Here is a 12,828-nt window from a genome sequence, read left to right as displayed (position 1 = left end):
GAAGGAAAAATATTTAGCAACACGGATCCTGAGAAGAAATGGAAAGCTAATCTTTAGTTTCAGATTAATGAAAGCTTTTGTTGGCTTGTTTTATTTTTAGAGAATGGTATGTTTTCTTGACTATAATTATTTACAGGGAATATAGAGTATAGAACATTGAAAATAATCCTAAATATACTTTAAAATAATGTCTTATTTCGTCTAAAATATATATTACACTTTACATGTATAATATAGGTCGCTTATCTAATCTGAATGGTACAACATTTTACCAAAAATTCAGAATCCAACAGTTTATCCATGTTCAACAGATTTATGGTTACTTTAAAAATAATAAAATTTATATAAGTTAAAAAAAAAAGATTTTATTTATTTATTCATGAGAGAGAGAGAGAGAGAGGCAGAGGGAGAAGCAGGCTCCCAAGGAGCAGGGAGCCCAATGCGGGGCTCGATCCCAGGACCCCGGGATCATGACCTGAGCCAAAGGCAGACGCTTAACCATCTGAGCCACCCAGGCGCCCCGCAAACAGACAAATCTTGATGGAAAAGCAAGATTTAAGGGATTTGGAAAAAATAAAGGCTCCCTCAATCCAAGAATTTCATCTAAAAGGGGGCAGTGCAGCCTTCTGACTTATGGCCAAAGGGAGGATTGAGGAAAAGATGAACACAATGCTTACCCATCAAGGAAAGCACTTGGCCCACTTCTATCCTGGGTTCCTGACGTCCTATTTCAGATGTGAATAAATATGGAAGACTCTCCAACCTCTGCTTGCCCTATGCAACTCAAGGGCAGCTCCTTATTAGGGCCCAGTCTCTACACTGTCCACCACGGGAACAAGTACAACAGAGTCCTGAAACAACGGCTGGCCCCCTAGCACCCCCAAACACATCACCAAAGCTTTCACGTGCTGTCGTGACGATGAAGCACAACGCGACATGTTACCAACCTGTGATAAGTTTGCAAATCTAACCTAGGACCGGTCTCAAAGCTCCTCCCTTCTGGCTGTCAGGACCAGCTAAGCAGAGAGATGCCTATAAACAGGGTCTTCTGGCTTCAATACCTAAGACCTACAACAGACAACCTTGCCAGTCAGTGGCTGGCACAAAGGACCTTGGAAGTAAGACAGACAAGAGTGTAAATCTTTCACCTGCCTCTTCTGAGCAAAAAAGATCTGAACAAGTCCTTCCTCCCTGAGCCTCAACTCCTTCATCTGTTAAATGGGAATATTAGTAGTACCTACCCTGCAGTATTGAAGACCACCTCAGAAAGTATCTGAAAAGAAAGTAGCACGGTTCCTGAGATATATTAAGTACTCCATCAAGAGAGATACCATCACCATCCTTTTACACAGCATTTAGTTCCAGCGCGCACAAGAATCAAACGCTCCTGTATGGAATGAAAACGCGCGCTCGCAAGTGGGTAGCCTGGAACAAGAGCCTGAGAATCAAATCAGAGCCAGGTCACTTCTTTTTGGTTCTTCTGGGCTAGATGAAAGTGATCTGCAGGAGTGAAAACTATTTCCCCGTCAACCCACGTTTCCTTAGAGCTACTGTGTCTCTCGCCAGCAAGACATTTTCATAAGCTCCAATCTCCTTTCCCTTCCACCCTCACCCGAATGCTCAGTGCTCTGCCTCAAGAAACTTGGGGGATGAGTAAGGAGCGGAACGTCCCTCAATGAGCAGCAAGAATGAAAGGAAGGGAAGCAGCAACTTCCAGATCCAAAATCTCTTTCTACTAAACCCCGACAGCGTGCGTCACGGTGACCACCATCCCCCGCGCCAGCGCCCCCAGCAGGCTCTGCCCGCAGAGCCCACAGTGCAGTTGCTATAGTGGCAACTACCAGTCTCCACTGAGCAGTTACACCACCGGGGGCTCGGACCCACAGCTTCAAATGCATTCACAGTAACAGCGAAAACGCCTTACGGTATTGTTCCAAGCGATCATATGCCAGGATCCCACTGAATCTGAAAACACAATCCTAGAAGGTCACTACTAGCATTCCTGTCAGAAGCGGAAACTGTCCCCCAGGGAGCATGGGGAGGTTACACGTTGTGAGTGTGCCGAAGCAGGGGTTCAAAGACAGGTCTCTCTGACCCCAAAGGCGGCGTGCCTAAGCACGACGCCGAACTGCTCGGCAGCCAGCCAGACACCTGCTGCCACCATGCTTTGTTCCTAAGGACCCCTGCCACCTCTTGGTTTTCAAGCCTCCAGAAGAAGAGGAGCTGGTTATTTTGCATCCACTTTGGCCAGCTGGGCGGCAAGTGAGGGTGGTGGTGGTGTCGCACTCCGGTTGAGGAACAGGTTTGAGAGAGGTGGTCTGCATTCAAATCCTGAGGGCATCAGATTCCAGCTGCATGCCGCTGGACCAGTTACCAAACCGTCCTGGGCCTCAGGTTTCCTAAGCTCTAATAGGAGGGTAGTAATGGCACATCCTTCATACTGTTATCTGAAGGATCACGTGGGGGTATTCTGTATACAGCACTTAGCACATGCATGGGATGTCGTCACTGCTCCATAAATTTGACAGGTTAAGTCAAGAGAAGAGGAAGGGGGAAAAAAATAAAAGGATATCATCTAAAATTCAAAATCGAGGTCTCTCTGGCCTCCTGCCAACCTCTAGAACACAGTGCTGGACTCTGGGCTTCTTGAGCATGGCGGCGACCGTGAGCACCAGGGAGGGCTCGGCCTGCACAGCCCCATGGACTCCCCGTCACATCGAAGCAGGGCTGGCTCGGGCTTGATGCTGGGGCCTAATTCAGCACAGACCTCCACGACGTGGAAACCCAAAGGTGGCTTATAGGACAGTTCTTTATGAACCTGAAGGCTCGATTTCTCAGAACAGAGTCTTCCCATCCCATGGTAGATAAAGTTGTTTCTCATCCAGACGTACAAATCCACTGCGAGCTTTCATTAAAAGCAGAGAGTCTTATCATAAAAGCCCCAAGTCAGTAAGGGCTTCCTGAATATAAGAAATGTCACTGTGGCTCAGGCCAAAGGCCCTCACAACCTGCTTCTCAGAGCAGGCTAGGGAGCAATCTGAGGACAGGGCGCTGACCAACTCAGCGGCTGGGATGTAGCTGTCCTCACCACCTCTAGTCAGTGCCAGCCCCTTCCTCACCCGCAGATAAAGATGACGGTCACAGCCACACGGTGTGCCCCCAAGGCCCAGGAGACACACCTTCCTAAACAAGGTTTCCAGTGGGTGCTCACTAATTTCTAAGAAAATAAACATCGGTAACGTCGGTCATTGCCTGTCCCTTGGTCACAGGAGTGAACACAGAATGCAGAGTCAGCAGCCTAAGCAGCACATGCTCCTTCAGCAGGGGCTTACGAAAACCCGATCCAGAACGAAGGATCTCTCTAACTGGAAAAGTGATTAGGACCCAAACCCAATGGGCACCGGAACACAGCCCGGGCACTGTCACAGCGAGACATCCTCCTGGTGTTCCAAAGCTCGGAATCCCCCGTATTCCACCAGCCCAGGGAAACTGAAGAACTGTGTACCAGGGGCCCCAGCAAAGCGAGCCTGAATACTCACCGGCGAGAGAGCGTCATAACACAAAGAGAAAGCCTCTTTGCTTTAGTTTGCCAATTTCCTTTTCAAGAGGAGCCCAACGCAGGATTTGAACTTACAACCTTGTGATCGAGACCTGAGCTGAGATCAAGAGTCGGATGCTTAACCGCTGGAGCCGCCCAGGCGCCCCTCGTTTGCCAATTTCCTTGTACGTAGCTCATGAGTTCCGTGCCCCCAACGAACGGGAGGCACCGTAGGAGAGCTTAGAAAAGCAGAGGGGGCTGTTTTGCGAGTTCTCTCTGCTCTAACGTGAAGGTAGAAATCAATTCACTCTCCTCCCCTCCTAACCCTGGAATCCCAGGAGAACACCAGTGTTTGGATGGCCTACAAATGCTCAGCTTTCCGGCCGTGCCCCAGACGGGGAGCACAGCCATCCCGGTATTGTTCTTACCTCCCACCTCCTCCTCTGTCAAGGGAGGGGAACGGGCACATGGTTCCGAGGTCACACTCCTCACTTAAAGGATCGTGGGAATGCTTATGGAAACACTTGTTACAGCTCTGCCAGCTGGAATCCCTGCTTCCTAAGAGGTTTCTGGAAAGCTCGGGAGTGCAGGATCGGACACAGGAGGAAGGCAAGTGCGGGGAGGCAGATGTTCCGCGTTATCATAAAACAAACAGCAAGGATCAAACTGTCCACTTCAACTACGTGCCACTTAGCATACTTCAATTATACCTCAATCAGGTTGGGAGAAAAGAATAAAAAATAGAGAGCCGGCCACGTTTCCACCACCTCAAAAGCACCCTGCTGCCCGACAGCTTCAGGAAAGCAGGTTTGAATGAGAAAATTCAATTAGGAAGTAAGCTTAAGGAAACCCAGAGCATGCCGAGCGAAGAGAGACCTTCTGAGGCGTCTCAGTGCCGAGCAGCCCCCCAAGGCCCCTGGAAAAGTGACCATCAACGCTCCCCACTGCTCTCCAGGGAGATGAAGCTCAGACAGCGCTCAGGGCTCACCCAAACTTACGTATGAAAGGAGGACCCAGACGCAGAGCTGTGCTCCCTTTTCGATTTTCCTGTGCCCTTCACCAGTGAGACTCAGCACAAGAAGGAGCCACGTAAGACTGTCCAAGTTAGGATGTCAGCTCTCAAGCACACCGTGTTGTTCAAAGAAGGTAGTAACAGGGATGTCTCCCCAACTCCCCACCAAAAGCTGACAGGCCCTCAGAGGCCTTCAAGGTCATCAGCAAGAACTACCCGCTCTCTTTCTCGTAGTTTCCCTTATAACCAACCGCAGGCAGCTGGTCAACATTGGAATGTCCTCTGATTGGGGAAAACAGTTTTAGCTGATTCTCAGAGGAGGAAGACTAAATGCAGAGTAAGGGGGCAGGGGTAGAAACCATTTCCAACGAGGGATGCAAAACAGATTGACTCAGCAGCCAAGATGCATTCTCGCAGGACGTAAAAATCAGCAGGTTCCGCCCAAGACCACCGAAGTCCCAAGAGACAGGGAACACGGTGGCACATCCCAGGTAAGAGAGTCCTGTGGGAAAGACGTCTTCTGGCCTTGGGGTAGCCCAATGGAGGTAGGAAACAACACGTCTCCTGGAAGGTATCCCCAAAACTCCACATCGGAAAAGTGAGATAAAGCAAGAAACTGCCCCATTCCACAGGAACAAAAGTTCTAAAACTAACCTTAGACAGCCTCTTTCCCATACGGCAAAACCATCCACATCTGTATTAACGTGGGAAATGATGGCATCAACCAGTAAAAGTCTTTGAGTTAAAGGTCTGCTGTTCTTACAGAATCCAGAAGGTCAGAGTTTTAGTGAGCCCAGAGCCTCCCTCCCCCCATCACAAACCCCACCCCCACCCCCACGGTTCTGGGCCCTTTAGCCTCTGCCTGATCACCACCAGAGGGGAGAACTCACCTGTCCACACAGCAGCTCCTCCGCCTGCAACTTCTACCCACCCACAGGCCTGCCCATCACCCCCCAGACAGGCCGAAGACACACCAGGTCCGGGCCACACAACGTCCCTTCAAATGCCTTGAAGCCGGCCCTCACACGCCTGCAAAGTCGCCCACAGAGCAGCTCGCCCCGGCTGGGACACGGGTCTGACACCACCCCTCCATCCCTCCATCCGGCATCCCCCAGGGTCCGCTGCACCGACTCAGGGAGTGTTGAGCTTGCGCCACTCGTTCCAAATCTCCTGTTAGATGCAGCATCTGGGGCTGTTTTATTGTGCTGTGTCTGTTGGTCGAGGGAGTCAAGGTCCTGCGGCAAGTACCTCAGCAGCCCCTCCAGCCGCCGTCACAGGCTGTGCCCAGACAGAGGAGAGCACGACAGGCCCAGGTGGGGGCTGCTACCACCATTCCCACAGCTGAAGTAAAAAACACACCCGTTCCTGACAAGTCCAATAAACCACTTAGGAAGTACTTGGAGGTATAATCATCCGGGAAACGCTTTAACAGAAGATATGTTTGTCACGAATATGTGTTAGAAATAGAGGCGGGGAGAGATAATGTAAAAACAATTTGCTCCTCGGGGCGCCTGGGTGGCTCAGTTGGTTAAGCGTCTGCCTTCGGCTCGGGTCATGATCCCGGGGTCCTGGGATCGAGCCCCGCATCGGGCTCCCTGCTCGGCGGGAGGCCTGCTCCTCCCTCTCCCACTCCCCCTGCTTGTGTTCCCTCTCTCGCTGTGTCTCTATCTGTCAAATAAATAAAATCTTTAAAAAAAAAAAAAAAAAAAAACAATTTGCTCCTTTATGTACATTGCGAATTTCTCCTGAAATCCAACCCTGGCAGGTCAGTCCAACCTTCCTCACAGTGAAAAGGTAAATTCCAATCCAGCCTAAGGCCAGCTGTTCTGGATGGCAACCGCTGGATCCAAGCTGCCATGTCGCTAGGACATGTGGTTTTTACACCAATGGACACTGTAAGGAAGAAAAGTCCGCAGACATCCACGCTGAGGTCCCCTCGGCAGAGTGACTCAGAATTAGTGTCCCAACAGGTATTACTGCATCCAGCTCCACTCTAGGTCATCCTTAAGACAGGCTATTACGTTAAAAACCATGCTTTCAAAGAATAGCTAATGAATTTTCAAAATATACATAATATAAATAATAAGCAGGTTTGGAAACTCTAAAAGACTGAATCCCAGGTACTTCGCCATGCATGTTCTTGGTTTCGTGCAGCTCGTGTGTCTCAGCCAGAACTTGGGGTCTGTCCCCTCCCCCACATTCAGAGGGCAGGGACACAGGGCACACAGGAATTCATCTGCTTGGGGACTTTTCTTGGAAGTAGAGGGAATGTGGGAGGGGCACTCAGGAGCACCCCATTTCCTGTGGGACTCGGTTTTGTTGCCCAGCCAGCCGGGGAGAGGCAGGGTTCAAGGCAGAAGCAGAAGGCTCTGTGGACCCAGTGGGAGTGGGGTGTAGCACAGTCATTTAACTTCATTTGGTGGGCACCCATCACGTGTCTAGAGAACAAGCCACCAACTGGAGGGTGGTGACGGGCATGCTCACCCCTCTTGCCCCCCACACTCAGAATTCAGAACGCTAGAACCACTCACTTCAGACCGCCCCCAGGCTCCAAAGTGTCAGAGGCAATGGGGACGCTGGGAGAGGGGCGGCTTGATGGGGGCTCCACAGCAGAAGGCACAGGAGGTGGCAGCCTCACACTGCGCAAGAGCGCAAGCGAGGCGTGCACAGGAGCCCTCCAAAACATCACGTGGGTCTCTCCAGATGGGGCCTTGTCAGGGGCTTTATCATCTTTGTAAATGCTGTGATTTCCAATCATAAGGGGCATGCATTATTTTTTCATTACAAAAAAAGCTAGAGTTTATTTTTTAAATTATTTTTTTAAGATATTATGTGTCAGAGAGAGAGAGACAGAGAGAGCGCACAAGCAGGGGGAGCTGCATTCAGAGGGAGAAGCAGGCTCCCTGTTCTGAGCAAGGAGCCCGATGCAGGACTCGATCCCAGGACCCTCGGATCATGGCCTGAGCCGAAGGCAGACGCTTAACTGACTGAGCCACCCAGGCGTCCCAAAAGCTAAAGGGTTTTTAAACTTAAATAAAAAAAGGTTTTAAACTGACCAAAAAAAAAAAGCCAGCAATCACTCACTCTTCGTTCAGACTTCAGTACAGAGTGTAGGAAAATTCTGTTCTCAGAATGGTTGCCCAGATTGCTCATTAAACTTAAACCAGACGATCTGATTCGAACTAATTTAAGCTAAGGGAGGGTGGAGTGGGTGGAGAGGATACAAGACTGGCCAGGGCAACAGGTAAATGGAGGTTCATTATATTATATGCTTGAAATTTTCCATAATAAAAAGTTTTTAGTGTGTGTGTGGGTTTTTGTTTTTGTTTTTTTGTACACAAATTTATATCAGGCAACACCCCCGTGTGTTAAGCCCCAGCTGCCAACTAAGCCAGGCTCTTGTAGGCTTCAAGGCCTGTTTTCAGGACATTAGGCAACTTTCTCCCACTTGCATTCAGGCCAGGGAAGCTCCCCCCGTCCCCCAAGGAAGGAGCAAAAGGAACCCCTATATGAAACTTTGCAGCAGCCAGGCGCTTAAAGGACTGAAAAAACACAGGGTCCTCAAAAATCACCAGAACTCTTCAACTTGATAAGCTCTGCTTTTGCTAGTTTCCTGCAAAGATGCCACCAGGCACTCTAGAATCTCCAACTCTGGTTTGTTTTAGGAAAGTTCCACTGGTTCTGGCTTTAGCTTGGCTCCTCTACACGTTATAAAAATACTGCTTGCTCCCTTGTGCGGCAGTAACTAACTCGACACCAACTGCCCTGGAAGAAGCCTTCGTTCAGTGCGCAGAAGGTAAATGCCCGGATGGCCAGCACTGGTTTGGTTTCATGGCCTTCCTCCCCCCAAAAAGAACCTAATAATTATATCCTTTTATATGACGAGTACGTCTTACTTTTATTAAATGATTTTTTTAAAAAATCTATTCCTTATTTTAAAATAAACAGGACACGGTATAACAGAACCACATTAACATCACCCGACTCAGGGTGGAAGAGATATATAAGGTGGCTCAGGTCAATTTCGGGTCCGTGGCTCCTTTAAAAACTCTAGGAGCTCAAATCCAGATAAGAACTCTGATGTGAATCTGAGTGCCTCCAACATGCCCAGCACTTGGGCACTTCACAAGGAGCAAGGAGAGGTGCAGAGAGGCTGGGTCACCTGTGACCAAGATCACACAGAGCAGATGCGGGGGCTGCAGTGTGGGTGTCCCTTGCTTGTTAAGGAAGACACCAGTCCCTCTGGGGCGTTCACGGTGCTGCCCCTCACGAGGCCAGAGATGAAGTGATGAAAGCTAAGGACCCTCTCCTGAGAGAAACAGTGTGCATAAGGTAGCTAGTGGGTTCACAGACCCTCCTCCTCCCGTCTCCAAACGTCTCAGGTTAAAAACCTCTGTTCAGATTCTGGCTCATCAAAGAACTTGCTCCTCGGCTCTCCTGGAGTCCGCGTGCTCCCAGAGCTGCCCTCACAGATGGTTTCCATGTGCCACCCCCCCCCACCCCCCGCCGGCCCTTGGCAACTCTGGCTTGAATAGGACCAAAAATCTCTTGGACTGACCCTCTTAAAACAACTAAGACATTTTCTCACCCATACATACAAACAAACCTTTACTGAAAACTAAAGATGAACAAAAGAGGATTATTTACAGAAAACACTAGGTGCCTCAGCCCTATCTAGATTATAAACACAAGATTTTGTTAAGATAAACTACATCCTGGCTCCCAAGGGCACTGCCATGTTTGGAGGTCCTGGTTTGGCTTTTCCATTCACCTCCCTGCCACTGTCCACCTCGCACCCCAACCTGACACAAAGGGGCCACCTCCTGGAAATCTAAACCTCATCCCTGGAGCCAAATAAATAATTTCAAGGAGCAGGCAAAAACCAGAGAAGAAATCTAGAAAGCAATTTTGCAAAAGCAGCTGCAAATTGGAGAAAAACAATTTTTTTTCAGGTGTGAACCCCCCTGCCCCGGGGATTTTGCAAAGGTCTGACACAAAGCTTTCACACATTCATTCATTCCACATTATTTACAGTGGCAAAAAGGAAAACCAACCTTAGTGCTCCGTGTACTTAAATTACGGTGAACCATAAAATGAGCCCCTACACAATCACTCAGAAGTTTTCAGTCAGGTGAGAAAAGGGCTCCTGTGACACCAATACGGACAGGCAGGATGCAAAATTCAAAATATGGGGGCTCGATTTTAAAAATACGTGCAGAGGAGCCTGGGGGGAAAAAACCCACACCAAAGTAAAAGCGGCTCTAGACCCAAGGGGGGAATTCTCAGGACTGTTAGTTTTTCATCCTCTTTACACTTTTTTGCATTTTCCACAATTGAAATATGTGCCTTTTGCCCCTTTCCCCTTTTCTTCCGACTGTAAATGGGATACCGGCTCTCCGTAAACAAGTCAAGCATTACAGAAAGTGCAAAGCCCCCCTACGATCCCACCATCCAGAGGACATCGCTCCCCAAAGGTAACTAACACTAATCATGGGGATTCTGTTTTTCCAGATGTTTCCCAACAAGCATCACTTCAAGAATCAAATAATTTCCTCAGAAAACAATCCATGATTCCATATATACGAAACGTCCAGAGAGGAGGAGAGATTAGTGGTTTGCCTGGGGCAGGAGGGGGGGGATGGGAAGTAACCGCAAATGGGTGCAAGGGGTCCTTCTGCGGGTGATGGAAATGTTGTTAAATCGGATTGTGGTGATGGCTCTGCCACTCTGTAAATTTACTAAAAAATGTACAAAATTGAGCCGTACACTCAAAACCAGGGAGATTTAGGATATGTAAATTGTACCTCTGTAAAGCAGTTGCAAAAACCCGAAACACAACAGTGGCAGATCTAGAGGTGCCGACAGTGTTGCGGGGCTTGCCCCCCGCCAACGCTGTCCCGCCTCTGCTGGGAGGGGCAGGGAAGAGCCCGCAGCTCCGCACCCCGCTTCTCTCAAGAGCACTTGGCAAGTCCACGTGGAAGGAGCAGAGGAAGCTGGCAGCCTGAGGAATCACGGGACAAACCTCCCACACACAAGGCTGCTCAGATAATGTGCAAGAGCGAGAGTTGGGGGGCAAGGGGGCCGAGGTCAGTCCCCCTGTGCACAGGGCGCAGTGAAGAACTGGCCCCGAGAAGCCATTCATGAGGCTCGGGCCGGACCGCCCGGAGACGGAGCGCTGGCCCAAGGGCCCACATACCACACGAGGTTCAGGACGTGCTGTGTGCACGAACACGGAGAACACTGCTCTCATCCAACAGAAACGTTAAAGCTGCCACGACACGTTGTTATTCCCTGGAAGTACTCAAAGGTGAAGATAAATGGGCCAAAGTGAAAAGGAGTACCAGGACATCAGCCATGTGGAAGAAAGTGAGCGGCGGAAAACGCACTACCTAAGGGCACAATGACTACAGAACAGAAAAGCAATCTGGGTGCCAAGAAGAACAGAAAGGGGTACAATTCTCTTAGAAAGTAATTGGCAATTATGTGTCAAAAGCTTTTAAAGTGTTCGTTCCCTTCTAGGAAAATCTACCCTAAAGAAATCACTCAAATGTATGCACAAAGATGCCCACTGTTACGTTGCAAAAAACTGGAAATAACCTCCCCAACAAAGGGAAAATGATTAAATAGCCTGTAACCATTACAATGTTTGCAAAGAAAGTCCTTTAAAACATGGGAAAATGATATATTTTATGTTAAATGAGCACAGTTGTATATACATATTTAATCTCAACTGAGGAAAAAAATACCGAAATCCTGGAGAGAAACAATATATGAAAATGTTAGTAGAGTCTTTCTCTGGGTAGGGAAATTAAGTGGTTCTTTTTCTCCTTTTACCTGTTTTTCTGAACCTTCCAAACTTTTTTAGAGGTATTCCTCAACCTCTAAAATATCTATGACCCATCTGCCAAATGGATTTCGTTAACTTTACCCTCTAGGGTCTGTATTGTGTAGAAACCAGGCTTTATTTTCCAGACATAAAACTCTAATGCTGACTCTGCTTTCCCAGAGGACAACCCCACCGATCAAAAAATGACAACCACCACACTCCAGATCACAGTGGGCCCCCCAGGAGATGTGCCTTCTCTCCCAGCCCTCACTGAGAATAATCTCTGCTAGGAGCATGTGAAACTTCTATCACCCTTTGAGAAATAAGGATTTTGTAGTTGTTGCTGCTTTGTCTTCAAGCGGGAGAGAAAAACACACTGAATTTAAACCTCAGCCTTGACAGGGTCCCTGGGCAGGACCAGGCCTCGTCCTTGAGGGAGCCCAATACCACCTAGAAGGAAGGTGGAGCCACAGACCTTCGTGCCTTCCCAAGAGTGTTCTGCAGACACAGCAGTCCAGCTACAGGATTTTAGCTGGCAGGTTCCCTGAAGAGCCATGCCCCCGGGACGCCACCCCAAGGTCAGGGGCAGAGCTCAGCTGAGGAGTGGCGGGACAGGGCACAGCTTGGTGGCCCACGTCAACACAGCCCCAGGAGCTCACAAGCCCTCCGCTCTTCTGCTTGGCAGCCTCAAACAGGATGCTGAGCCACGTTGATGAGCTGGTGCCACCAATCAATGTGCGATTAATTGTAGTTACGGCACAAAGTTCATTTTGTGTTTAAGAACTAGAACAGGTGTGATGTTAGCACTCTAATTAGGGCCCTGTCACTTGCTTATCCTCAGAGCTTTCGTCAACGTGGGGATAGAGGGGGTAGAGACAGCGCTAACACAGGCAGCCGGGCAGACTCCAGCTCCAGGGTGCTGGGCGCATGAGGACCTCCCAGGCATGGTGTGGGTGGGCTTTCCTTTTAAGAGAGTTAATAGCCAGCCAACCTATCAGCCAATCGCGTGTTAAGGGACCCTGGGTCTACAGACACAGGAAGCCGAATAATCTCCAAGTAATCAAACAGAAGACGGGGCTGCGGAGCCCGTGGGGTCAGCAGCAAGCCTAGCCGCTGGCAGGGAAAGACACGCTGGGGCAGCTCCAGAGGCGAAAGTAAACATCCAGAACACCCTTCTCTCCCGGCACTTTCTATCTCTGAGGGGATTTTTCCTTTGCCAGGCAGAACTTTTACTCCTAGCTGTAAATCAATCTGAATGGGCTTACTGCCGCGCTCCTCCCTCCTCCCGTTAGGGTATCTAATTAATATTTTTCTAATCTTTTTGCCCCCAGATACGAGTGTTTAGACACTGAAATGAACACATCACTTTCCACTCCACCAACCCCTTTAACCCACAAGGCCCAGAGGTAAAAACCTCCCCCCTTTCCCTCGCTGAACCACCAATCAAATCCT

The 12,828-nt window shown here is 49.3% G+C and overlaps 1 protein-coding gene across 3 annotated transcripts in view; it reads right to left on the bottom strand.

Annotated features, from left to right (window-relative positions):
• Positions 1-12,828, bottom strand: part of CAPZB (capping actin protein of muscle Z-line subunit beta) — a 125,934-nt gene that overhangs the window by 79,264 nt on the left and 33,842 nt on the right. The gene's annotated exons all lie outside the window — the stretch shown is intronic.

The sequence above is a fragment of the Leptonychotes weddellii genome, chromosome 4 (genome assembly GCF_054177405.1).
Source record: "Leptonychotes weddellii isolate Sample4059 chromosome 4, ASM5417740v2, whole genome shotgun sequence".
NCBI classification, from domain to species: domain Eukaryota; kingdom Metazoa; phylum Chordata; class Mammalia; order Carnivora; family Phocidae; genus Leptonychotes; species Leptonychotes weddellii.
This window is presented reverse-complemented; position numbering and strand designations above follow the sequence as displayed.